Source organism: Miniopterus natalensis, chromosome 13 (genome assembly GCF_054644295.1).
Source record: "Miniopterus natalensis isolate mMinNat1 chromosome 13, mMinNat1.hap1, whole genome shotgun sequence".
Lineage (NCBI taxonomy): Eukaryota > Metazoa > Chordata > Mammalia > Chiroptera > Miniopteridae > Miniopterus > Miniopterus natalensis.
Window position 1 is genome coordinate 58,778,286 of NC_142093.1, and position 25,267 is coordinate 58,803,552.

A 25,267-nucleotide genomic window follows, 5' to 3' on the forward strand; every position below is an offset into this window, starting at 1 on the left:
TTTATGTCACATAGGCAGTCTTTTAACTTATGTCTGTTGGAAAATCCTTTCAATTCTGGTTTTATTATTCTATGCCTAGAAAGATTCTCCACCTAATATTTTCCAAACTGCATTTCAAAACTAACTCAAGCAGACCCCAATTGTGTTAAAAACACATCTGATTATATTTTTACTATAATATCTTTATTTAGTTAAGGCAATTATGGTCACGCCTCAACTGCTCTAACAATTGAGGGATTAAGAATTAAAATAATCAAGTATGCCAAAAACTATTTTAGTTGCTCAGGCTTCCCTGTTTCTCAGATTTATTTGCAAAAGGCATGTTCTTATGTTGTAATCTCACTGTGTGGCATCTTCCACACAAGAAAAGGCAGAGAAACAGAACCAGCACCTCCTTTAAGTGATGCCCAGACTTACAGTACACATGGCTCCTGGCTCTTAACAGCTTTTCTACAAAGTAAAATGCGCCATCCTGGGGGTTCAAAAACAGCAAAAACTTAAAAATCCCAAATGCTAACACAAATCAGCAACGATTCCAAATCTTCCAAGTCAAATTAAGACTACATGGAATTCAGGCTTGCTCATCAATCGCACCTAATTCAGTTGTGGCAATTTCAGGAAGAGTGATCCTCACCATGGAGCCATTACTCAGCTCCTTGGAAAAGAAGGGAACAAAACCAGAGTAAGTCAACAGGATCTGTGCATCTAAGACTCTGAACGCTTAATCATAGCTGATGCTTTACGAGATTTTTGCCTGTCAAAGCAAATTTCAATAAAATAAATGAAAATAAACAATATTTTTCAAACACAGGTGAATACTTCCCAAATTCAGAAACTATAAATGTAATTGTAAAAAATTTACAAAAATTCTCATTTCTAATAATTTTCATATGCTAAGAGTCACCATCTACAAAATGAGCAGACTAACTTTTAAGGAAAAGATGAAAATCATGTCAATACAAAATTTAATTTATTGAACAAGCTGTTTTCGATAATTTTTTAATAATATAAAAACCTTTTAAAAGTTAAACAGATTTAGTTCAAAGTAAAATAGTGCAAAGAAATAACATATCACAAAATTTTTTTAGTGTCATCTGAAATGTTTGCTTTCATTTTTCAGACAAATTCTGCATTCTGACAAATTTGAAATGTCATATCTCTCAGAAACCCACCTAATCTACATATACTTACTAGAGTCACTCTGTTTCAGACAGGGTCTCTTATAGAATGAATGTAAGTTCCAAGCTGTTGGAAAGTACAATCCTCATTGTAAAGAGAATGAGTTTTGGAACTGGGGACAACAGAACAACCTATAAAAATGTCATAGGTACAACGCATGTCAAGTATTTTTTGAGAAGTGAAGGAGAAAGAAACTTTATTCCTTTTTGCATAGAGTCTAACAACTGTGCACAATGATCAACAATCATTCTGCTCTAGGGAGGATGATGGGGGCAGGGCTAGTCTGAGTGTGCAAGCAGGGCCACAGGATGACAAGGCAGAGACACTCTGGCAACCTCACAGGGCTAGAGATGTAAACTCTAATGTGAGGAAGGCAAGGCAGACACGATTGGAGGGTCCAAGATACAGGAGAGAAGGGAGAGCAATGAGGGAGTGAAGAACTGAGACACATACTTCGTGATGATTCCCCTACAGGCAAATGTCTGTTCTGAAAATGGAAAACAACATTTTTTCCTCAACGGTAGGTGTGCAGACAAAAATTTTAAGTGAGCTTAGTTACTGCTTTCAAGCAGAAGCTAACTATTTTAAATCTAGTCCTAACCACCAACCTTTTTCTATTGCTATAACTGAATTTACAGGAAATGTTTAAGTGACTATCTGGTCAATGATGAGAGCCAGTCCAGCATAAGATGTATTATATTCCAGTTTCTACCTCAACAGTTGCCCAAAAACTGAGCTCCATTGGTCCTGGATCCAGGTCTAACTGCAGTCTCCCAGAGAAATGAAAAAGCCATCAGCCAATGTGTTAGACTGGGCAGTGATCTGCCAGCAACCACGAAGACACTAACCATTCCTAGGTTTGTGGAATTCCAAGAAAGCTGGGAATCCTCTTACGTTATAAAAGAAATTCTCCCAGATTACACAAAACTCTCTGATATTTCTACAGCTCCCCTTCCCAGAGTTCTGCAATTACCTGGCTTAATAGGAAACAGCTCAACACTGCATATGCTTAAAAAATAATACTCAGTGAGCAACAAAAGAAAACAATGGATTTCATCAAAATTAAAAACTTTTGTTCACCAAAGAACATAGAAACGAAAAAATAATACTCAGGGCCTAGACATTATCCAACACAAGTGCCAATACCAACCTTCACTTTGAACTTCCCCTAAACATCTGCACTCAGATGTCTCTCAAGCATGCCCACTTTTCTCCAGGATTCCTAACCTGGTACTTATGGTGATCCATCCAGGTTGCTCAGAGAACACTGAGCCTCTCTCCCCAACACAGCACAAATCTAATCAACTGACAATCACTATCTTTTCTACCTCTCCAGGCCTCTCATGTCACTCCCCTCCTTTCCAATGTACTGCCCTAGGTCAGGCTCTCTTTGCACCTCTTAAATTAACAAAGACATTACCACTTGGGATTCAACTGGTCTCTCTGTCATCAATCCCAAGATAAAATGATCTAAACACAGATCCCAACACTCATATTCCATCCTCAAAACCTGTAATTCTCTGGTGACTGCATTTGGAATACATACCACCTCTGCATCCGTTCTGCTTTGAAGAGCATGGAAGATGCAAATCCCAGCACCACCACTTATTAGTTGTAGGACTTGAGACAAGTAACCTCCTTGTATCTCTATGTACTCATTTGTAAAACACGGATGTGTGTCCTCCCAATAAAGCTGCTCTAAGAAATTAAAAAATACAAACAAAGCATTTAGCACAGTATGTAGCACACAGAAAACACTCACACAGATTATCATGATGATCCCACCCCTGCCTGCCTTACTCAACAAACTTCTCATACTTTCATGAGCATTTGTTCATTCCACCCTCAGACATGTTGAGTCTTAATTTGTGCACTGGGAGTTGGAGATGTGAACATACACACAAGTGTTCTGCACTCTACCCCCTCCATGCCTGTGCCCTGTGAGTCCTCTTCCCCAAAATGTCCCTTCCCACCTACAGACGTTCTACTTAGCCTCATAGTTCAGCCCGTCAGATGGGCCTCTCCAATATGAGCTTTGGTTTTGCCACACAGACCCATCAGTATGTATCTTCCTACCAGTAAGTTTCAGGATACTTTAATAAGCCTTAAAGTCATTAATAAGCCTTAATAGTCTACCTTAAATATAACTTCCTATGCAGACTCTACATCTGTTCCAAAACCCAATAAATGCTGAGATCCCTAGATGGAAAAGAATGCCCCATTCTCATCTCTGCAGCACCTTCCATAGTACCTTCCACATCACATGGGAGGTCAGTGCATGTTGGCTGAGTCATTTATGCTTGAAAACACTTGTATTCTACAAGTATTAGCTAAATGTCCAATTCTGTTACTTTTAAAACAGAAAGAAAGAAAGAAAAAAAGATAACTGTGGAAAGAACATTTGACCAAACTTCTTTAAAACACAATTTTTGACAATACCTAATTCCTTTCTCACCTCATTCTAAGATCCAAGCAATTTACTCAAGAGGCGTAGGGGTCCTGACGCTGGCAAGTGTAGGGCTGGGCCAAGGAATCTGATTGGACATTGTCAGGGAAGGAGCTGGCAGCCCAGGAATAAAAACCTTTCCCACCTTAAAGCAATAAAAGGATGTAAAAATATACATATTCTTTTGGTATTTCAAATTTTATGCTCACCAAACAAAAAAATCAAAGAAAATTAAAATTTTAGTAATGTATAAAGTTCCACCATCCAACTACAAATATCTTGGTATAATTTCTCTTGGTCTGACTCCTGTTCATTACTAAGAAATTTTATTTTACTTTTTTGCAGGAAAGGGGAAAATACTCAAAACTAAAGAGAAATTTTATCAATATACATATCTATGTCAATATGTTTCCCAAAAGCTAATAAAATTCCAAAAGTGCCCAAAGAAAATCCATAGGATTAAAAAACAAAATGACGATGAAAACTCATGCAAACAGGATGGTGTAAAAGTACATTTACACTTGTGATTACACAAAGTTTATTTTTGTATTTTTATTTATCATTGTATTATTTTCTGTACGAACAACTGTAAATCTACTTTTGTCCCATAGTGTATACATATAATGTTAAGCTATCAGAGAACTCCACTAATGAAAATATGGAGTAAGAACATTCCATGCTATTCTTCCCACTAATTACTACAACAAAAACCTCTGTACCATGCCTTGGCAATTTAGCTCAGTAGTTAAGAGCATCAGCCTGCGTGCTGAAGGGTCCCAGGTTTGATTCTGGCCAAGGGCACATGCCTCAGTTGAAGGTTCCATCCCTGGCTCCGGTCTGGGCACGTGTAGGAGGCAACCAATTGATGTCTCTCTCTCACACTGATGTTTCCCTTACCGATCTCTCTCTCCCCAAATCTCTGCCCCTTCCACTCTCTCTGAAAAATCAATGGAAAAATATCCTCAGGTGATGACTAAAAAAACACAAAAAGAAACAAACTCTGCATGAAATTTAGAATGCAACAGAAGACTCTGAAAGGTGAGGAAAGAAAACTGACAGGCTAGGGACCTGAGACCCAGGAATGAGCTATGATGAATTCCCTGGGTTTCCACTTTTATTTCTTCATTTCCTAATATAACTGGGCCTATAATCCAGAAATGCCCAAAGGGGCTGACCAAAAGGGGTTCCAGGAAAACCTTACTCTTTCTATGCAGTGTTGGGAAAAGAGTGACCAAGCAGGACAGAAACATTTCCCCCACCCCGCCTTTGGCAGCCTCTGCGCAGGGGCAGGGCACTGGCTTTCACCTTGCTCTGCGGTAAGGCAGCACACTTACCCCCTTCCCTCCTGCACTGCAGGAACAGGGCAGTAACTCCTCTCTGTCCCAACTAGGGCATAAGGGGGAAACGGAGGGAAGGAAGTGGAGAAAAGGAGATTCTAAATATGTGCATGAAATCCTGGGCAGGCCCGAGTGACTCATGTGAAACTAACAACAAGGACACAGTAAAAGATATGAGAACTAAACACTGCTCTGTAACACCATTCGGGTTTCAGACTGGGCTCTGGGTTTCAGGTAAGTTCAGGCACAATCTCATCATAGGAACAGGCAAAAAACTAGGCCCAAGAAATACTGCTCTCCCTGAGCAAAGGATCAGGAAGGGGATAGCCTAACAAGGGAGAAACCTTTTAGACAATAACCGACCTCCTCCACACAAACACAGGGAGAAGCCTGGGCTCCGCCTCTCAGCCCTGTCAGCAAAGCCAAGTGCGGCACCTAAACTTCCCCAAGTCTAAGTGTCCCCAGGAGGCCTTCTCTTAAGGACGGCAGTGACAGAGGACTGTGCCTAATGCAGTACTAATCAGTGTTAACTAATGCCATCTGCAAACACTGTACTTTCAAATAGGATCCCCGTCTGAGCTCCGGGGCGACCTTGAGTTTGGGGAGGATGCCACTCAGGTGTGTGCAACGGTAACTGTGGAACTCAAAGTGGGGAGAAGACACGGGGGAACTGCCTGGAAATACAAAGGTCCACAGAGCAAGGTCTGCGACTAGGATTTCTCAACTTGTGTGCAAAAGCCAAGGAGTCGCTTAGTGCGAACTTAACCCTGAACCAATGTATCTGACGTGCATTCAAAAGCCTCCCCACGTGGACCTGCTATAGCACCCAGTGTTAGGTGCAGTAAGAAGGTGTCAACCCCGTTTCCATCACGGGTGTTGTCCTCTGAAGTCACATTGCAAATAACAAGGGGCTCCCCTCCGGCTGAGCTCACCTGCTCCCAGGCCGCCCCGCACCCACTGCTGAAACGGGAACAAGGTCCCCTGAGAAAGGCCAGCAGCAGCACCCGGGCTCCTGCCCCTGCGTGAGGGGAGGACACCGCGTGGGGGCCTGCGGGGCAGGGGTAAGATCTCCCCAGAACCCACCCAAGTCCCAAGCTGCGGAGCTGCTGCCTGGAGAGCAAAGGGTAGAACAGCAGACCTGTGAGACCTTCCCCTGAGACAGGCACTCACCAAACACCTGGCTCGGAAAGCCTGCGGCTCTGCCCACAGGAAATGAGAAAAGTCCGAGCTGGGCTGCAGGGCGCCGGGAGGCTGAGCATCCAGAGCCCCGCATTTAAGGGGCCCACGGCTTAAATGGCCCACCTGCTGAAAGGGCCGGGTGTTTAAAGGGCCCCTTCTGTGAAAAACCCACCGGTTATAGGGCCTCAGGATGGAGGAGCAGCGCTTGGCCGCCCTCCTGGGCCAGCGCGGAGGCTGCGGTTTGGAAGCGCCTCCACGCCCTCCCTCGCCTGACTGCAGCCCGGGCGCCACAGGCTCCCTTCCGGAGGCCCACTTCCCGCCACCCCTGGGACACTTCCGGTGGCGCCATTTTGACCCTGTCCCGGCGCCAGCGCAGCTTCCGCCTTGACACCAGACCCACAGGACTCCACCCAGGTACACACCGCGAGGTGTCCCGCATGTACGTACCTTCTGCCTCAGTGGGTCCCTTCTCAGTGTGTGGGGAACGGGGTCAGGGGAGCCCGGGGCTGAGCCTGAGGGAGCAGGATCTTCCCGGCTGGCGGGGAACAGAGACGGAGACGCTTCTCCCTGCGCCTCAGGGGCCGGAGCGGAGGCGCCGTGTGAAAGGGCCTGAGGCTTTCTGTGAGGAGGCGCAGCGCTAACCCTAGAGGGAGGCTTGCGGGCGGTTGGGGGGGCTGGCTGTTCGGGGGTACCCTTCGCCCGCCCTCTCCTGACTGGAGCCAGGGGCCGCAGGCTCCCTTCCGGAGGCCCACTTCCCGCGACCTCTGACCCACTCCCTGCGGTTCCGTTTTCGCCCTGGCCTTGCCCTGCGGCCTGGCCCCAGCGGCGCTTCTGTCCTGAAGCCGGACCCACAGGACTCCACTCAGGTACAGTCCCTGAAGTGTCCCGCGTGTACTTACCTGCTGGTTCAGGGGCTCCTTTCAGAGCTTGTGGGGAACGCGGGTCAGGGGAGCCCGAGGGTGGGGCCTGAGGGAACAGGGGTCTTCCGGAGACGCAGGCACTTCCCAGGGAGAGAACAATTACATCCGGGCAGCTCCAGGAGGAAAGGCCAGGGCAGGGCATGGCCGAAATCACGCCCGGGAAGGAGCGGCGTGCCCCACCCGTGAGCTGAGGGGGGGCGTCCTGGAGGCGGCGCTGCACAGAAACCTGCTGCGGAAGGTTTTGAAAGCTTAAAGTCCCAAATGCGTTCAGCTTGAGGTACAGGGGTTCCCTGGGTGGCCCTGAGCCAGGACCGGGGGGCCTTCAGAAGCGGGGTTTCCCTGGCGGCTCCAGAGGAGGTCAGAGCTCTGACCCACTGGGAGGTGCCACCCCGGGAGGGGGTGCCATGCCATGAGGATCTGTGACACGCCAGGGGGCCCTGAAGCTGTCTTTTAGATGGAGGGGCCATGATGGCGAGAAAGGTGGGCAGTGGTCAGGTCCAGCAGTGCGGACCTCAGTTCTGACCGGGAGCTGAACCACACCCACAGCTCAGGATCTTGGAGGTGGCTTCTGACATAGACCCCCCAGTACGAGCGGGCTGGACACCCCTATATTTCAGCTGTATTAGACCCCCAGCAGAGAACCAGGTAAAACCAAGCTGGACGTATCACCCGGGGTGACTGTGAGGTAGTAAATGTTTTAAGCCACTAGTTGTGGTCATTTGTTATGCAACTATTGGAAAGGGGACGATCCAGACAGTAGGGGTTTGGTTGGGGAAGGACAGGAACCTCAAGTATCTCATCCAAAGAATGAATATGTCGGGATGTCTTAGAAACTGATTGACAGCAAGAGCCTTCAGTAAAAGCCCATAGAAGGTCTTTAGGTTTTGGGTTCATTCTTGTAAACTCGGGATCAACCAGCACCCGTGGACTTTAAGTTGGCCCTGTTACAGACCCCTTCCTCACAGGGAGGTGACAACTTGCTCCCTGTGGTTTTCAGCTCAGGGTCCTTGATCTAAGCTGGACGATGCTGAAGGATGGATGCTCAAAGAAGCTACAGGGCCAAAGTGTCCTACTTCTAGCAATAACTAGGTTAATTCTGTCTGTAAACCATAGCATAGGCGATTATGGAACCAGCTAAACTACTTTGGGCACATCCCTTTCCATGGTATAAGCCATCTAGTCCTCAGGAGGTAAGGCTGTTGGTCATATATGGCTGGGAACCAGATGTAACCCTGAGAAGGGTTAGGTAAACTACCCAGTGTCAGACTGCTGTTACTTGGTAGAAACAAAGTGAGATGCTCATTTGCATTGCCTTTTACTGTGCTTGCCCTTCTAGAGAAGGTTACTGCTTCCTGGTGGAGGAGTCTCCAGGGAATGAGACAAAGTGGTCCATTAAATCATTGATCAGAACTCTTCTAGAGAGGAATCAATGTTTAAAAGGCTTTTATTATTTTATTAGTATTTTCAGCCAGTCAAAAGTTCTGGAAATGGATAGCAAACAGGTTGCACAACTTCATGAATGCACTTAATGCTACTGAATTTGTACACCTAAATGGTTAAAATGGTAAATTTTATGTTATGTATCTTTAACCACAATTAAAAACCCACCATAAAATGCCATGAAATAACTAGTAATTGCTTGTCAGGCATGCCAGTGAAAGTGAATGGCATCTCCCAGTTTATATTTTGTAAGGTGAAAGGGAAAGGTTAGTTTCTCTAAATATTTTTCTAAAGTGAGCCTAGGAATGTCTAAGAATGATAAGACCATTAAGTAAGTCTGGAGATTATAAAATAGCTCTTCTGATAATCTTTAGTTTTATATAAGACATACAGTCTAATACAGGTTGATCCACTGTTTGAGGTCACATTTGCAGATTTTTATCTACTACACAGAAGCCTTCCCTTTTCATAAAATTTATTGCACACATAGTTTATCTTTCCTTATATTATTATTAATTAGTCTAACTTTATTTAATCTTGCTCTTTTTTGTTCCCATGTGCATGTGTTGAGCTGATGAGGAGACAGTTTTTATGTAGTTGTCATTATTATTTAGATATCATTCATTAATAGGTTATTATTTATATACAGATTTCTTAGGTAAGAATTTTGTTTTAATTTTAGGCATTGTGGTGTTACTTCATTATATCACAGGATAAGTCTGAAAAAGCCTACAGTAAGTTTCTTTTTGAAATTTTATTGTACTTTTTGATTCCCAATGTGTATCTCATTTTTTTGTTTGTTTGTTCAAAATAAGTATCCACTAATAATAGTGGTTTTGCCAAAGCATTTTTTATTGCTTATTAAAGAATTTGTGTTATTGGGAAGTGTATTTTGTGATTGCTGGGATTTTGTGAGGGGGGGAAAAAGCATACACCTTGTTATATCCTTTCTTGCAGGTAGTGCTGAAGTAGAAAAATGTATATGTGTATTGCAAAGCTCATGTATCAACATGCATAAACTCATGTATCAACATGCATAGCATAGAAGGAAAGGATTACGTAGCTTCTTTACGTTTTCAGGTAAACTTGAGTGTTTCCATGTTTTTGTGTTTGGTTGGAGAATATTCTTGAATTAATTGATTTCAGAAGTTTTGCTAGTATTATGTCTTATCAAGAATGTAATTTTTCTCTAACGAAATTTAGCAGATTTAGTGCTTACCATTTTTCCATTTGCAGAAAAAGTAATTTAGTGGTGTGAATTATGAAGTCTTTTCTGAGGTTTCTTTTCATCTGAAGTGATTCATAGGAAATAAGTTTGGTTATAGTAAGCACATGACAGTATTCGTCTTTTTCCTCTTTCTCATCACCTTTTTCATACCTAGGGCTAATGTTGAAGTTTTATCACATTGTCACTTTGTTTCTGATACTTGCTGACTCTGGCAGGAAATTTAGATTGAATTTTTCCTTAGATTTGAGTTTGTCTTACATTTGCTCATTAGAATTACTTTTTAAAAACGCTATAGTTAATGGTCATGTTATTTCGTGAAGCTCTTATTAAATTGGAAGAACATTTAATGTTCTATATTGTTTCCTGAAAACATGTTACAAAGAGTAACTTTCTTTACTTCTGTTTTTCCCACCCTTTTACCTGGCAGGTTGCAAATGTTTGACCCACCAGATATGGATTGTTGTTCGAACGAATCAGTTCTGTACATGAGGTACCTCAGGTCCACCCAGGTATCCAGTTTACTCAGTTCCCAGTATTATTACTTGGGCTTTTTTGTGTTGGTTTTGAGGTGAAAATGCTTCCCTATGAGTGTGAGATGATGATAATTTCCATGGTACCAAAGTAGACCTATGCCATTTTCCCTCATCTCAGTGATGCACACTCTTGAGTTCTACTCCTCACTTGGTACTGAGCCATCTACAGCTTTTCCCAACAAGTTGCAAAATTGAACAAGCATAAGGCTTAAAGGTAACAATACTCAGTTCTTGTTCTGCCATCTTGTGCTGCTTTGAGTAAAACATTAGAGCTTTGTTGGCTTTAGTTTCATTATCTGTTACAGAAATACTGTCATTGTCTTGGCCTGTTTGGCACAGTGTCTCTCATATTGATGTCTCTCCCCCTGCCCCCTTCCTTGCTTCCACACTCTAAAAAGTAAATGGACAAAGGTCCTTGGGTGAGGATTAAAAAAAAAGAAGAAATACTATCACTCAACTCTTAGAATTTATGAAGGATTCAATGAGCTAATGTGTATAACCTTTGATACGGGGCTTAGTAGGCATTATAAGCACAAGAAATGGTAGGTGCTCATTGATGGTATGTTTTCCTGCCTCTGGAATCAGTTATGAGGTCACTGAAGGGGAGGGGCATACAGTGCCTCATTAACAGTGTCATGCTATATTTTTAGAAAATTGCTTACAGATTTTAATTTCTTTCTGTGTTTAGGTAGAAGGCCTGCCCCTTTCCCTTTTTCAACCACTCCTTAAAAACATGCACACTCTTTATTGACTTGAATTTTTTTTTTCTTTTTAAATGCACTCCTGTGTAAATAGATATAGGAGACAAAATTGGTCTCTTAGCTTCCAAAGACACAGTGATCCTAAGAGAAGTTACAAAAAATAGATGGCCTTATGCCCATTACCCCATTGGTTCTGCTGTTCCCTGGGCTGCATTGATGCCCCTGGGTGTGTGTATGTGTAGAATCTCTTGCATAAGAGGGATTTCTAGGAATGAAGTAGAAGAGACTGTGAAAAACAGTATGTAGAAAGTATAGAGGTTTTCTTTTTGAGAGGGTAGGCTTCTAATTGCTAGACTCTGTTCCTCAGTGATTAATAAGTGAATGAATGATACTTAGACAAATTAAAATTCTTTGTTACTTTTTTTGAAGAAATAGATTCTTAGGCCTATAGTGTGTAAATGTTAATATTTCATTTTCCCTGCTCATAATACCCTGATTTCCTAGGGCTCAGAACTTTCAATATTTGCTGCAGGTATTTTTGGATGTGTATTTGAAAATTTTCATTGTGGCCAAGTATGATAGATAATCATGGCTAACAAGGATAGAAAGCTAAAAAAAATTCATGTTTTTACTCTTACTTTTAGGACTTTATCCCAAGCACATATTCTGAAATATCACAGAGGTGTTTGTCTTCTATGTCAGGGCTTGCAAACCGTGGCCTGTAAGGCTTAAGAGCTGAGATTGTTTTTTGCCTTTTTAAAGGGTGTAGAAAACAACAGAAAAGATTCTGCAGCAGAGTCAGTATGTGGTCCACAAAGCCTAAACTAGTTATCACTCTTTGGTCTTTTACAGAAAATAGTTTGATAATTCTATATTATATTGCTAACTGTTATAGACAAACTAAATAAACATGTTAGCACCTGTGACTGAATTGTATGTAGCCATTATTGATCATGTTTTTGAATAACATTTAATAACCTTAGGAATTGCTTATTCATAATGTTAAGTAGGATATAAAACAATACAAATCGATTTTGATTGTGTAAAGACCTAAGAAGTGGCTATTTTGAGATGGTGGGATTATGAGTGATTTTAAGCTTTTTAATGAAATACTTAGTTTTATAAAATAATTGTATATTTTTATTTTCTAATTTAACTAAAAGGGGAACATTTAGGAGGTTGTCAGATAGGGACAGAGAAGTCAATTCATGCTACTATAGAGGGATAAACTGATGAGCTCACTAGGAAAGCCTTATTTTGCGTGTATAGTCACAAAAGCAGGAACAGGTGTACTATTCAGCACTGTTCGAACGGTGATTATAGAGGACAGACTTCATACAGAAGAAGAGAACCAGTAAAGGAAGTCAAAATTTGAAGAATAGTTGATTGAAATTGGTAAATAAGTTGGTTATTGGAGCTGTGGATCGTTTACCCATGGCTCATAAATTTGATGGTGGATGAGCACACATCTTCACCTTTTAATAGCGTGTATGTGAAATTGAAACTGGTAGCACTCTCATCTTTAGTGTATTCTGAAGAAGTTGATGTCCAAAGTACATATATTAACAATACAGGGTTAATGAATTAATATAGTAGTGGATATTGTGCCTTCATTGGCCTGGTTTCTCTTGATCTTTAGGAATTGCAAGAAGTCTTTTTATAAAGAAAGTTTTGTAAAGTCCATTGTTCAAAATCTGATCATTTCTATTTTATCTCTAAGATCTTTTTGGTTCATCACGGGTGCGATATGTTGTAGACCATGCGATGAAAATAGTTTATCTCAGCACTGACCCCTCCATTGTAATGACCTATGACACTGTTCAGAGTCTACATTCTGTGTGTGTTCTCCGGAGAGTCAAAGCAGAGGTAAGGATAAATGGTAGTTAATACTGAAACCCTTGGCATATTTTTTTGAAATAGAGCTTCTTAGGGAAAAAGAAAGATTGCGTCTGTAACAACTCGAATCTACCTGTAACTTTCACAAGGAAATTGCCCTTTTTATCTAATTATTATGTTTTCTCCCTTATCATTTTGTCTTGAGGAGAATGCTGTTTTAAAATTCTCTGAACCTGGGTGAACGCCTCAGAATGTGGCCCTGAGTAGCTCCCTTACAGGGAACCTCAGCAGCCTCTTCAAAGGAGATTCCCCATGACCTCCCCTTTCCAGAATGACTCCAACATCCAGTCAGAGTGGCTCCACCTCCTCTCCCTGTCTGCACTCTCGCTCTCCTTCTATCTACAACATGGTGGCTCCAATGTGGGAATCCAGTGTGGGGTGTTTCCTAGTTTTACCAAGATAGCCCAAGAAGAAGATAACCTTTTTGAAACTTTCTCTTAGATTTGAGGGATTTGAAATTTCTGTAGCTTGCCCTTGGGTAGCTTATGGGGAAGATACCTGTTACTCCAGTTGTATTAGTAAGACTTCCAGGTCTGTACTGTTACTCTTTCTCAAGGAGTCATATTTGGAGGCTGCCTGCGTTTGTCATAAACTTGGTTATCTCATTTGTACTAAGTGGCAGCAGTTTGATGAATATTGGTTGCAGAAATATTTTTATATTGGCTGTGATGCTCTCTCTCTGTTTGTTTTGTAGTTGTGATCATTCCCCTGCCTTAGGAGTCCACTCTTTCACCAGGGTGCAAAGCTTCAACCTTTCAAGACAATCAATCTCCATGGAGACACAGTATTTCTCGTTCTCTAGATGGTAATTCAAATAGCTCTCTTCTTGCACCAGAAACTGAGTGAATTGTCCCTGAACTTTGTATTGACCATTTATGGACAGAGGCGATTACTAATACAAGGTTTGGAGTACATATTTTTATATTCAAAGAAAAATGTTGCTAAAAGTTTTAGAACATACTTGGTATTTTGCTTAAACTCTCTCTTAGTATATTCAGTTATTAATACTTTTAAAAACATATAGACATGTATTGAAGTCACCTCTTTTTCAGTAGAGGTCATAAATTATATTAAAGTGATCTTAAAAATAATTTTTTTTGTTATTTTTTTAACTTAGTGATAATCTCTCAGATGGAGGTGTTTGATGGTATAGGGAGAACCAACTAATTTCTGTAGAGTAGGGAACTTGGGGTTTTGGTAACACTTTTTTTTTTTAGACATTCACTAAGCATTTATTAACAAGCCACGACACACTGTCATTCAAAGCCCGTCTCAAATGTTTTTTTTTTCCTCCACAAAGTTCTCTGCAATCTTCCCCAAATAGGTGTGCTGTAATTTTAGTTCCAAATTCCCAACACTACACTGGGCCATGCTCATGTCTTCCATAATTTATATTTCTGCCATAGATATAATGTGCTTGTTTTATCCATACTTTCTGAAGCCTAAGCCCCTTCAAGTAGGAGGCTATGTTATATTCAGCTATTTAAGGCCCCTTTTAAATCCTAGCACTGCTCAAGAATCTTTGCTGAGTTCACAAGAATCAGATACAGACCAAGGAATGTAGGGATATGAAAGCACCTTTGAGAAAACACAGGGGCAAAAAAGGCAGCAAGGTTTATAGAAATTCAGAACCAAAAGTCTCCCTTTGGAAAATGCTTCCTCATTTTCTGATGTTTGGTGGGCACAGCAAAACAGCATCATTTGAAAACATTGGCTATGACTGAACAATACATTAAACATTTTTTTTTTTATTATTGGCAGTTAAAAAGCATTAGAAAAAAAATATGTTAGTTGAGTATTGGCTGTTCCTTTTAGGAAACACAGTTCAGATCTCTGTTCCGTGTGACTTTTCTCTTTTTATGTTCTCGTTAACTATGCATTTTTTAATTCTGCCAGTCTCAGTGTGTGTGCTAGTGGCTGTGGGTTAGCAGGCAGATTAGTCACTGTCCATGTCCTCAGACATGGAAGGTTGGTGACACAGGAGACAGTCCCTATTCTGCAGGTAGGGCTTTGGAAAGATGGAGAAGGCACAGTGGTCAGAGGGCATCAGAACAGAAGTTCAGAAGGAGGAGTGTTTGGAATGTTCAGGAAACCACAGATGTGTTCACGCTGCTTGTGCCAGTGCCGAGAGAAAGAGGAGATACTCAGAAAGAGATTCCCTTTAGGGCTGTTCCCTTTGATAAGAGCTGTAGGAAGGTGTTTTAAAAAAAAAAAAAAAAAAGTTTTTTGTTGATTTCAGAGAGAGAGAGAGAGAGAGAAAAACATCAATGGTGAGAGTCATTGATTGGCAGGCTGCCTCCTGCATGCCCCCTACTGGGGATGGAGGCTGCTTGTAGGGGTCAGGTTCCTGGGGGCCTGTGGATGAGGTTGGGGTTGCAGAAGGTCTGGTAAACCCCTAGAACTGTGCATAGTAGTTGTGTGTATGTGTAGTGTGTAGGCCTTTTCCTAAGGATAATGTTTCACATTCATTAGAATCTCATAGTGGGTCTGTGACCTCCATATAGTTAAAACCTGGTGATGTGGAATCAGAAGAGAGCTAGGGACTGAAGGCTTAGAGACTTAAACTTCTGGAGATGAAAAAAAGAAAAGAGAGAGTTGTTGCAGAGAGCAAAGCAAGAGAGGTCAGGTGGGAGAAGCAGCAGGAGAGAAATGTCATGGACCCCAAGAAAAGAGGCTTTACAAAGAAAGTGCCAATATTGCTTGTTGCTGGTGAAGTGTGGCTTAAGACATACCTGGAGGGCAGTGATTTCACTGGTGACTTTGGCTAGAACACTTGGGGAGCAAGGTGGTAGAGTTGAATGGGGTGGAGGAAGTAAGTGGGGCTGAGGAAGTGAACATAGACGTAGGTACTGTTTTAAGGAGATTGCCTTTGAATGGCCATGGGGATACAAAACCAGCCAGCCAGAGTCTTTGGGTCAAGGGAGAGCTTTGTTTATGCTGACCAACTTACAGAAAGTTTGTCTTGAAGACTAGGTACCTCCGTGTGTGTGTCTAAAATGTAAGGACAATTCCTTACCCAAACATAATACCATTGTTACACCTAGTGAATTAACAGTAAGTCCTTCATGTCATCTAATAGCCCATCTTCATATTTTAAGACTTTTATCTGAATATGAGAGAGTAGCTTTTAAGGAGCATACCCAAAGCAGGGAAAGCATTGAACATACAGAGGAGAGGAAATGGCCGATGGGTAAGGAACCAGCAAGGAGCACAGGTGGAGAGGTTGGCCTGGGGAGAAAAGGCAATGTTTATCAGACAGGCAGGGGCTGAGCCTCTTGTCTGAGACAGAGAAAAATGCATGTTCTTAGAGGGGCTTTGGAAGAAAGTAGAGGTGAGAATACACTGTTGAAGTAGATTCTCTGTTTCGGTCCTCATATATAAAATAAAAATTTCCAAACTTTTAAGACCTATTGGTAAGTTGAATATACTGGAGATCCCTATTTTACAGATTTCTGGCTTTCTGCACCATTCTAGGAAGACATCTTTGGCAGTTAGAGGTATGGCTTGACAAAGAGTAAGGAAGTAGAACCCAATCTTAGAGAGAGGAGAGATAAGAAGGGCATGCTGGGGAAGGTCTGATTCCTTGAAGGGATAGGAATTCACATCTGTGTTACTTGAGCAGCAGGTGACTTTCGTACTATGGAAGTGGAAAGTGGATTAATGTTGTTTAAATTTATTGTGATTTTCATCCCCCAAAAGCCGTGGAGTGGACTCAGACGCAAGTAGCTGAAAGGAATCTCAGCATCATGAAATTGAAATCCTAGAAGTGTTTTTGGGTCTTCAAGGTTATTGCTTGGCCCATGTAGTTTTTAGGGTTTTTTTACAGAATACTTTAATACTTCTAATAGTTACCTTGGTAGATTTTTGAACCAGTGCTGACAGTTACTGCATTTATGTATCTATTGCAGGGAGAAAAATTCACAGGCCTCAAAAGTGTTCATTACATCTGACCTCTGTGAGCAAAAATTCTGCTTTTTAGTAGAGACCTATCTCCGGTTAAAGGTAAGTGCATATTCCCATTGATTCTGCATAAATGTAGGGCTGCTCACTCATCCTCCCTCGCTCCCTCCCTCCCTCCCACCCTCCCTCCCTCTCTCCCTCCCTCTCTCTCTCCCTCCCTTTATTCATTCCCAGCTTTATTGCAATAATATGCATACCGTAAAGTTGAGATGTTTAAGTGTAAAACAACTTTTAGTAAATTTACAGAAGAGTGCAGCCATCATCACAGTCCAAGTTTTTAAAAAAATATTTTATTGATTTTTTTAGAGAGACTGGAAGGGAGAGTGAGAGAGAAAGAGAAACATCAGTGTGAGAGCAGAACATTGATCTGCTGTCTCCTGGATGCCTCCTATTAGGGATCGAGTTTGGAATTCGGGCATGTGCCCTGACTGGAAATTGAACCAGCAACCTTTTGGTTCATGGGACGATGCTCTAACCAACTGAGCCACACTGGTCAGGGCCACCACAATCCAGTTTTTAAAATTTCTCTCATCTTAAAAAGATCCCTTGTGCATGATGTGCAGTCAGTCTCATTCCCAAACTCAGGCATCTGCCTTGTGGGCTTTTGGCCTTTGTGGATTTGCCTTTCCTGGACATTTTATAGAATCATACAAAATGTAGCATTTTGTGGCTGGCTTCTTTCACTTAGCATAATGTTTGCTAGGACCCACCATGTCATCACATGTGTTAATGCTATAGTCCTCTCTGTGTGTCGTCCATTGTGCAGATGCACCATGTGCGGTTTATCCCTCAGCAGTTGATGGATATTTGGTCTGTTTCCACTTTTTGACCATTGTCAGTTGCTGTGCTATGAACCTTGGGTCTAAAATCTTTGTATAGACATACATGATTTTTTTGTCCTTGGGTAGATACTTAGGAGTGGAATGGTTGGGTCAGTGGTAAATTCATTTTTAACTTTTTAATGAATTGCCAGATGATTTCAAAATAGGTTGAACTATTTTACATTCCCACCAGCCACGTTTGAGGGTTTCAGTTTCTTTCTCCTTGACAAGTTTGGATATTGTCAGTCTCTGGTTATAGCCATTCTCCTAGGTGTGAAGGGGTTTTAATGTGCATTGCATTAATGACTTACGATGTTAAACGTCTTCTCACGTTCTTACTGTCCATTTATTCATCTTTTTAGGTGAAATATGTATTTATGTTTTTGCCCAATTATTTTTCATTTTATTTTGAAATAATTATAAATCAGAGGAAATTGCAACATAGTTGAGAGTCCTGTGTACCCTGCACTCTTTGCTCCAGAGGTAACATCTTACATAACTTTAGCAAATGATTTAGTACATAAGAAAAACTAGGAAATAGACACCATTACAATCTACACACATTATTCAGGTTTTATCAGTTTTACATGTACTCGTGTGTGTGTGTGTGTGTGTGTGTGTGTGTGTGAGAGAGAGAGAGAGAGAGAGAGAGAGATTGATTGATTGATTGATTGATTGATTGATTCCAGGAAGTTTTCTCATGTGTATAGATTTCTGCATGCATCACAATCAAGGTACAAAACTACTTTATTCCTCAAGGATCTCCCTTGCGCTTCTTTATAGTCACATACACCACACCCACTCCATCACTAATTCCTCACAACCACTAATCTATTCTCCATTTCTATAATTTTGTCATTTGAAGGTGTTATATAAGTGGAATGCTACAGTATGAAACCTTTTAGGATGGGCTTTTTGCAGTCAGCACAATACCCTTGAGATCAGTACAAGTTGTTGCATGTGTCAATATTTGGTGTTTTTTTCAATTTAATTTTTAGCTGTGTAAACTTTCAAGAGAGTAATGATAAGACCCAGGTCATTTTTGGCTCCATCACCAACATACAGGCAAAGGATGCAGCACCAGTGGAGGTAAATGCAATCACTTTTTTTGAGAAATTGAAAATCGTTACACTTTGTAAATTGCACAGACTGTAAAATAAAATCTGTGCCCTGTTTTAGAAGATAGACACCATGCTGTCCTGGAAGGCAGTGGAAACCTGGTGCTGGACACAGGAGTGGTTCGGATAAGTAAGAAGCAGCCTTTGGTGCTTTTGTAGGGCTGCCTCCTTAGGTACGATTTTGTAATGTTGCTTTAGTTTGATATTTAATATTTATTACTTCTTGTCTGTAGGCTTTGGCACAAGGTTTTTTCTAAGAGTTGAAAATGAAGTCTCCAGTTTAGGTTGGTGGCCCTAAGTTGGAGGTCTAGGACTCACTGCCATTCTGTGGATTGCCACTGGGAACCCAGCACAGATGGGGAACCTTTAATGAGTATAGGTAGATAGATTTAAAAAAAGAGTGAAGCTAAAGTTTTACAAAGGATGTAGTTTTGAATTTTATATAGTCGTAGCTTAGTTAAGTCTCAAATTTTTGTAAAGTTTCATTATATTAAATGTGTACTGTGTTGGCTGGCTCTTTTATCAGTTGTGAAATTTACATAAGAGTAATGTAAGTGTCATAAATTTAAATTATGAAATTTAAACACATAGACACAGTGTGAAGAATAATGATTAGAATATTCATGTTAGCTGGACCCAGGTTAAAAAATAGGTGGTGATAGTCCCCTTTCTCTCCTGGGTGTTCTTTCCTGACTGTATCTTCATATCCCCACCTCTCCCAGATAGACATGGTCCAGGTTTTTGCAGTAAATCAGTCTCTTATTTTTATTACTCATTGTTTTACAATTTTGTATGTATCACTGAAGAGCAAATTGTTTGGTTTTTCCTTGTTTTGAATTTTGATGTAAAGGACACCATGTAGATTTACCTTTGTGGATGTGAGGCTCTTGTTTCCTCACTCACTGCTACATGGTATTACATTGTATAGTGATACCAAAACCTTTACTATTTACCAGTCACTAAGGTTCTTTGTGTTGTTTCTGCTGTTCTTCTAGTAAACAACACTTTAAAGAAATCCTTATGTATGTCCCCCAGCCTCTGGAGTACATGCATATTCACCTTGGCCATGTGGTGCCAAATCATTTTCCAAATTGTAGGTTGTACCGATTTACAGCATCTGTAATTACTACTGGTTTATAATTCTTTCTGAGCAGTGCTCTTTTATCTTGATGACTTTTGGGTGGGCTGGGGGGGTGGGTCATACATCCCTGCCATTTACTAATGAATGCAAGTTGCTAATGAGGGTAAAAGTGGTCCGGGACCTAAAAGCTTTCCATTTCAGAGCAGTGATGTAAGAGGGAAATGGGAGACAATTTTGTTAGTAAATGCCCCCCAACTTTGTTTTGCTCAGTAGAAATACATGTTTTCAGTTTTAAAGTACCCTCATGAAATTATAATTTGTTGTGGATTTTGTATTCCTGACTGGAATAGCAGTTTATATTTTTCTCATCTTCTCATTTTACCAGCTGCTTGCTAATTTGAAAGCTTCCAATCAAATTATTTTAAGTTTCAGGCTTCTTAGCAGACTTCCCAGTTCAGTTTGAATATGGGTTTTATTTTTTGTCTACGTGGCTGCAACATTACTAGGAAAATAGCCTGCCCTCCTTATAGCAAACAATGCTTAGGTCAGTTTCGCTAATTTTCTTCAAAAAATCCAGTGTCAAGTTGAATATTTGAGGTTTTCAGGATTAACTGTAGAACTATTTTACCTCCAAAATTTTTTTAATATTGCTTTTAAGAGTTTTAAACATGAGAGTTATTATTTTTACCTTATGTGAAGAACATTGAGTTCATTTTGTTGCTGAGATCATGGCACTTGTCTGTGCAAAGCCTTTCTCTTATTTTATTTCCCTTTATTTTCATATTCTGCTTCTATTATTCCCTTCTCTTCAGCAGGCAACCAATTTCTTTAGTCTAAAACTCCAAATGTAAACATTTACAGTAAGTAATAGTTTTACTAATAGAATGACCTGAGACTTAATCTTAAAAGCTAAGTGATTTTTACAACCACATTTTAACTTAAAATTTTTTTAAAACAAAATAAAATGGACTACAAATGTAGATTCCTTTGTGGCTTTGGGTACAGGAGAGGGGAATTTGGGTAAGGACTTGTTTTTATCCATTTCTTACTTATAGTCTGTATGGCCCAAGGGAACATTTAGAATAGGATAAATATGTTTAGGAAATTTCAAGCATTGTCTTTAAAAATTAAGCAGATTTTCTTCCTAAGATTTTTCAAAATGTAAGTAACTTCTGTGCTTTTTGTGTCTCTATGGGATGCAGAGTACTCATCAGTAGCTCCATACCTTAACCAGCCACCTGCGGTGGTTTACCATGGAGATGACGGTCAGCGACGTTTGAGTGTGCCTTAACCCTTGCACTGTTGCTCTCTTCTTGTTTGTTGGAAAGGAATGAAGCATGTTTGGCATGAGCCCCCCCCCCCCCCCCCCCCCCCGTGTTCAGCTCAACTCCGGTTGACCGGTACCATCAGGTTCTTCTTCCAGCTCTCCGCTTGTGCCAGGTCGTCCTCACGTCTAGCATGGCCCAGCACTTGCAGGCAGCCGAGCAGGTAAGGGGAACCTTAGCATAGAAATAGGCTTGTGCCAAATCCTCATGTTGCAAATGCAGAAAGCCTAGGCCTAGGCAGCAAGAGTGAATTTACCAGTTACCTGTTTGTGGCCCACCCCGGTATCGAAAGCAGGCTGCTGTACTTTACTCTGCACTTCATCAGCCTGTTTTTATACTTCCGATTGAATGGAACACCACAGCTAATAAATAGAGAAGTTAGATAGAAAGCAGGAGATCTAAATTTGTTCTTCAGTAAAAGGGAGCTGTTGCCGTTATAGGAATAAGTTGGCTTCTAAAATGTAATTTAACCAGTATTTATTGATAGAAGGCTATACACTACCTTAGGCCTTGCAGAAAATACAAAAGATAGATGATACACCACATTTTGTTATTTAGAGAATGAACAGATTTAAGTAAGTGAATTTTTGAACTCATGAAAAAATTTTGAGCACCAGATATTAGTTTTATTTTCATTGTTTTTTGGTGAAACCTTCAAAAATACATATATAGGGTATCCCTCCAAAATCTATATACACACACTTTGAATAAGTATAAAGGGAGGTGTTTTTTTTAAATGCATTTCATTTTTAAAATTGAGCTCTCAGCTATTCCAGTGTGTATACATTTTTGGGGGACACCTGTATTTCTTTATTTCTTTAAACTAATAATACAATATCTCTTTTAGCCTTTCACAGATTAATTAGGCTCATCATTATGAACCTACAGTCTTACTTTATTGCTCTATAACTGTGATACTCTCAGCAAATGTGTCTGAGTAATTTATGGTAGTTTTGTCTGCTTCTCCTGCCATTAGGTGAGGCTGACCTCGCCAAGATGGAGCGCTGCTGTGTCTGACATGGCACTTTATTTTATACTGCATCAGTCTAGGTGGCAGCCTTCCCCTTTCATACCGGGCTTTCAAGCCAGTTCTTTGAAACTCAAAGACTTCCCTTGCCTTCTATTCTAAGATTAACATGTTTTAGTAGAAGTTAGCCATTGCGGTATAAGACATTGGTTCCCTAATACCAGTTTTTTACTGACTATAGCATAATCTCCTAAGGAGCGTCTTTGAAAAATACAGATTAATGTGTTCCATGTCCAGTAATTATCGGCCAAGACCAGGACTCTGAATTTAAAAAATAAAGGGGCCACAATTCCTGAGTGATTCAGATGTTCAGCTTGTTTGGTCATCATCTCTGTGAAGCATTTATGAAAAAGTTGAGACTAGTATGTGAAAACAACTGGCATCCTCCATGGTGGTTCACTGTGAATGCCAGGTGGAAGTGCAGAGTTCGAAGGTCAGAGTTTTTATTGCAGTCCCTTTATCCAAAGGAGAAGTAAACAAAAGCCTTTATGTGATTGTCCACAGGTCGCACTAGTCAGGCTATCATAGAGCAACTTCAATAACTCATTTTAGTATCTGCTTATTTAAAACTCATGTTCTAGTTCCATTTGGACAAAAATAAATAAGGGTCAAATGATATTTTTCATATACTAGTTCTAAGTTATATTCTTATATAGTAGCCTCTATATCAATTTTTAAATTTTATTGATTGACTTTTAGAGAGATGGGGGAGTGAGACATTGATTGTGATTGCACTTATTTATGTGTTCATTTGATCCCATGTGTGCTCTAACGGGATCAAACCCACAACCTCGGCATATTGGGACAACACTCTAACCAACTGAGCTACGCTAAATTATTTGACTCTGAAATAACCCCTTAAGAATTTTAGGTAAATGTTTGCTACTTGAAGAAATGAACTATGTGAGCACAAAAGACAATTGTTTGTCTAATATTCGTCTTCATTACATTGAATTTCTTGCTTCAGAATTTATAATGTTCTACTCTCTTGCCTCTGAGTCTTTGCTCCTCCCTTGTTCTTGGCTCAGGTGTTGCAGTTATCATTTCACATTCCGATGCCACACAAGCCATTCTGTGTTGCGAGGATGTCAGCGCCGGGTCTGCCAGGAACTGGCTCTGCTCACGGAGTCTTATCAGTAATGCGGCACTTCCTGGTGAGTTGAGCATGTTGAATGGATTTTAATTATTCTTTACAGACTGACATACACACTCAATAGAATGAAGTTTTTATTACTCTGTAGCTATATATGACATATGTGAAATTGGTACTAACAGAGTTCATTGCCTTTTTAGAAGTAAAAGTTTATGTTTATAAAAATGATATCTGCTCATATAAAAAATTTAAAGTCCAAGATAATAATTAACACTCAAAATCCTACTACCTGGAAATTACCAAAAGTTAACATTTGGTAAGTAGCTTTTCAAACATTGCTCTGTTTGAACAATGCTTGTATGTACAGAAGAGAGAGAGAGAGATGGAGACATACAGAGGTAATTTATAAGAACGGGATTGCCTTTTACATGCAGTTTGAGAAAATAACTAATTTTATATAAACTTAACAGATAAAAAACTAATTGAAGAGAAACTGAAGACTTTGCTGAATTTTAGACAAATGTTTCTTCACTACAAGTGTACAAGAGGTACTAGTTCTAAAAAAATCACTATAATTAAGAAGAAAAAAGATCATGAAACATTGATAAGGTATTTTGGTCATTTTACCAATTTTAATTTCTTTATTGCATCAAGATTTCAGTCAGTCAGTTAACTCCTGCTGTGCAAGATGAAATGATGAATTCTTTTACGGTCCTCTTCTACCTTCAGATTATGTTTGTTTATATTATTTTTACTTTGTCAGGTTTTATAACATTTACATTCAGTCCAGAAAGCATGATACCTTCAGCTATTTGGTGTTACTTGTATATTTATATGCATTCACTGAAACACACCAATTACGTTTTTTCCTCCCGAGGTTTCACCATTCCTGCTTTGGTTCTTTTGATATATCTCTTGGTATTTTTAATTTTTATTGAGGTCCCCTCCACCGGGGAAAAGTATATTATAATCCCAGAATTCTCTAATGTTTATGAATGGCTAACGTCTTGAGTGACAGTGTGGCAGGTTATAATTTTCTTTCTCTCAGAAATTGTCTTATTGATAATAGCTCATAATTATTAAGCATTTATGTGCCAAATATTGTTTTACACACTTAGCATGTTAATTTAATTCTCACAAACATCTTATGAGGTATAACTATTATTATCCACATTTTACAATGAGGGAACTGAGGTACAGAGAGGTTAACTTGTCCAAAGTGACATAGATAATACTGGTAATACAGAGTCTCCCAGGCAGGATGCCTTCTGAGCCTGTGCTTACCTACCAGGCAATACTTGCTACCCCCATTTTATGTGGGAGAAGTCTTAGACCAACCCCTGATTCCACCCCCTGCCCCCAACATTTTTTCTTCTTCGAGGCTATCTTTGCACTTGAGCAGAGTGTTTGACAGGGCAGAGTGTGGTACCTACAGAGGCACTTGGAGCCCGAGCTCCTTCTGGGGAGCTTCCAACCTCCACTGCACCCATCCATGGGGTGTCTCAGTCCTGTGGGCTTACTATGCTCATTTTCCCAACTCAGTCCACTGACACCGAGTCAGGCCACCCCTTTGAGGCCTGGAGAGTTGTCGAGTGGCTCTCCTCCTAATGGTTTCCCCCATGATTTCTGCAGGACTTACCTAATTACTCCAGTATGCTTCTGTGCAAACTGCAGAGCCTCCATGAGAACCTACAAGAGGTTGTTGGTTTGTTTTCTTTTCTCCATACTGCTTCTGAGGGTGGGTAAAGGTCATGAGCTGAATCATGCTGCTTACTCCACCAGCATTTTCTCTGTGTGTCTTTTTGTTGTTTTTTATTTATTTATTTTTTATTTTAGCCACCACTGTTAAGTATTTATGGCATAAGTTGGCTCTTTTCCCTTTTTGTTGATTTCTTTTTCATTTTGTAGGTTGACAGCAGGAGGGACATTTCTATGATGCTACTTCGTTTTACGTTCTTAACCCAGAAGCCCTAATATAGGTTT